The sequence below is a fragment of the Diabrotica undecimpunctata genome, chromosome 11 (assembly GCF_040954645.1).
Source record: "Diabrotica undecimpunctata isolate CICGRU chromosome 11, icDiaUnde3, whole genome shotgun sequence".
Taxonomy (NCBI): Eukaryota; Metazoa; Arthropoda; class Insecta; order Coleoptera; family Chrysomelidae; genus Diabrotica; species Diabrotica undecimpunctata.
Window position 1 is genome coordinate 26,867,610 of NC_092813.1, and position 3,766 is coordinate 26,871,375.

At 31.8% G+C, this 3,766-nt stretch overlaps 1 long non-coding RNA gene across 2 annotated transcripts; it reads right to left on the reverse strand.

The window, feature by feature from the left end:
- Positions 1–2,388: 2,388 nt before the first annotated feature.
- On the reverse strand, positions 2,389–3,139 carry LOC140452970 (uncharacterized). Of its 2 annotated transcripts, none has more exons than XR_011952265.1 (3): positions 2,991–3,139; positions 2,826–2,915; positions 2,389–2,640 (listed from the first exon to the last, which is right to left on the reverse strand). It is a non-coding gene; the product is annotated as an uncharacterized lncRNA (long non-coding RNA). The 2 variants fall into 2 exon arrangements; XR_011952266.1 differs by lacking the exon at positions 2,389–2,640 and adding an exon at positions 2,694–2,757.
- Between the last annotated feature and the right edge of the window lie 627 nt (positions 3,140–3,766).

Below are 3,766 nucleotides of genomic sequence, written 5' to 3' on the forward strand. Positions count from 1 at the left end.
CCAATTCTTGATTTATCTTTATATTTTCTTTTTTCAGCGCTATCATCTCTTCTCTATATTCCTTATTTTCATTCCTGATTTCTTTCAGTTCTCCCATCATCTTCTTGAACATGCTTATAACGTCGTCCAAATCCTCTGAATCTTCTTCCTTTGGTTTTCTTTTGCTTGGGTTTCTGGCAGTTTTTTTGCTCTGCAGGAAAGGTGAAGTTGACCCTCTATCTTTTCTCTTCTTGCCTTCTGACGCGTTATCATCACTGTCCGTGTACATCATATCTGTTTCTAAGGACCGCGAAAGGAACTAGATTCGCTTCAACCGCTCAGAAATCCAGTTCCTATCAGTCCTCAGTTTGCAGAACTATTTTTAACTTTGGCAACGTCGCAAAACTAACGGCCAGCATCGGGATTATGAAATTCCGATACGAAGTCACAAAACGAAACGAAGGCAAACTCGATACGAATACGTATCGAAGCCAAAAAGTGATTACGAACTCGGTTCGACTGGAATGTCAGAAAATGATCGGTAATCATCGTATTTTTGAACTGATGAGATAATAATTCGAACAAATGGAATGATTTATATGGTTATCACTGGTTATGTCACTGGTTCGGTTATGTCTTTTGTCATAAATAACCTTCATTATATATATTTATATAACACAACGTTTATGTAAAATAGTAACAGATTTCAATTATTTTCAAATTGAAGAAATCAAAGTATGTATTTATTTTTCTACTATAAATACAGCGTTATATTATGTTAATAATTATTGTATGTTTTTGTAGATGTTGCCAATGTTTATTTTACAAAGAAGGCAAAGAAGGAGAGATGAAAATAGGAGGCTTATTTTGCATCGGCAATATATTAGAACGGAAAGCGAACCATTCGATTTACCCGAATTCAGATTTGTAGAATTATTTAGACTCAATAAAAACATTGTGAGAAATTTAGTAGAACAATTACGGCCGTACATACAGGCGCCTAGGTCAAGAAGAGGCGTTAATATAGAGAGAAAAGTTTTACTTGCATTAAGATTCTATGCAACTGGCTCTTACCAAAGAGGTGTGGGTGAGAAATTGAATTTTGGAGTTAGTCAATCCAAAGTTCATTTCATAATCCATGAAGTGACACAGTTATTGGAGCAAAATGTTGTTCCCCAATATATTAAATTTCCGAATAATCCTGCTATGAGAAACCAAATGAAAATGGATTTTATGAATAAATTTGGGTTCCCTGGTACCATAGGCGCAATTGATGGCACACACATAGCCATATTAAAGCCTCATCAGGATGAGCAAAATTTTATAAACAGGAAAGGTAATTTCATAAATTTTTAATTATATAAATGTATATACTTTCATGCATACTTTTTTTTATAGGATTCCACTCCATTAATTCACAGATTATTTGTGACAGTAACCTTAGAATATTAAATATATTTGCAAATTTTGGAGGCTCCAGTCATGATTCATATATTTGGAGTAGATCTGAGGTTAAAGATTATTTGGAGAGAATCCATGCAAATAGAGAGTCTGGGTGGCTCATAGGAGATTCAGGGTATCCTCTAAGCCCAATAAAAATCACTCCTTTCAGAGATGTTGTGGATGGGACACCCCAAGCACATTTTAATCAAGCACACATGCGTGCCAGGAATTGTGTTGAGCGGTGTATTGGGCTGTTTAAAGTCAGATTTCGTTGTCTGTTAAAAGAGAGAAGCTCAAGATACGAACCACAGTTTGTATGCAGGCTTTTAAAAGTTTGTGCTACATTGTACAATATGTGCATAGAAAATAATATTGATGATCCCAATGTAGCAGCAGACAATATAATTGATGCCAATGATGATGCAAATAATATTTCAGCACCTCCACCTGTTAGAGATGGGATTTTAGTTAGAAATGGCATTGTAAATAGATATTTTATTAATTATATATATATATTTATATATATATATATAATAATTACATATATATATATATATATATATATATATATATATATATATATATATATAACAAGAAAAAGGTTAATGCAAGTTGATAGTATGATAGTAAAATAATGGTAAAAGATATCGGCATAGCTTGATGTAGTGCTCCATTCTTAAGTTAATATTGCTCTTTTTCTAACTTAGCTGCACTGCACTGAAGATGACCAATATTCAGAAATACGTATACATGGTTGCCTTCCATCTCATACACATATTTTATTATATATTTTTTCCTTTGTTGCGAGCTATGCCGATATCATTTACCTTTATTTTATATATATATATATATATATATATATATATATATATATATATATATATATATATATGTATATATATATATATATATAATATATATATATATATATATATATATATATATATATATATATATATATAAGGATAAAACTAAGCACAAAAATAAAATACATTAAAAAAACAGAAATTAAACACAAAAAATTAATTATACTTTCACTTTTTTGCCACTAGTTCTGCTAATGAATTGGCAATTGATGACATGCTTTTGTTAAGCTCCCTTAACTCTAATTTTATTTCCTTTAATTCAGTCAAGCTCTCCTGCATTAGCTCATTCTCAACATCTTGTATTTTCCTTTTTTTTTGGATGGGGAAGTTTGGAATATCCATGGTCAGAAGCCTGTAAAAAATATTTACATGATGACTTGATATAGGTGCATGTATCAGATCTTACCTCTATACATTTATGTTTAAATTCAGAAAATTTAGATGTCTGAATACTACTTGTAGAAGCAACCTATAAAAAATATTGAAAATTTATTAGTGAAATAATATGACTTAAGTATGTAGTATGTAGTTACATACCGGTAAATGGATAGGTGTGTCTTCCAAACTATTCTGTGGGAAAACATCTTTAGAGGTGGATAGGAAATCATCTTCACTGGTAGATGGAATCTGAAATTTTTTTGAATATTTACTATATATAATAAATAAATAACAGACTTAATTAAACATGTGACTGATACATACTCCACACTCAGATTCACTGACTCCTTCATAAAATGTTTTTCCTAATATATTGACAACCCGTTCCTCTAGTTGGTTTAGTTCGGGCTTCACTTTTGGCCCTCCACCAGTGGCTGCAATATCTTGTTTTTTCGCAGAAGCCTTCCTTTTAATCGAGTATTTAATATCTGACCAAGTCTATAGTAAAAAAATACAGAAAAATAATTAATGGAAAAACCATACTTTGATATATTTAATCTAACCTTTTGCCATTTCTCAACAGGCTTACTTCCTTCACCAAGTGAATTTAATAGTTGAGCAAGCTCTTCCCAAAGTTTTCTTTGAATTATTCTTCCCGTGGGGCCAGAAAACTGTCCTTTTGCAAATTCTTTATGCTGCTCCATAAACTCTAAAAGGACGTTCCAATGACCCTCTGTTAATTTAAAAGACATGATAATTATTAAAGTACAAGAAAAGTACAGAAGATAAACGTTAATGATAAACCCAAGAAAATTTTTAATTTAACGAATTTTTATTATGTCGCTGTCTAACTCAGAACAGAACAAATAGATTCGAATTTTAGAAGACTGAAAGAGAGTATATTTAAAAAGAGACACTAACATCGAATTGGCAATTCGATAGCGCTGTAGGTATCGTATGGTTTCTTCCAGTTGAGTCGATACGAAAACGTGACGAAAGTTGTTCGTAATCACTCCCTTCGGAAAAACATGGCGGATACGATTCGTATCGAATGTTCGTAATCCCGCCTCAGAGTTCCTCCAGTATGACTGTTTCGAATT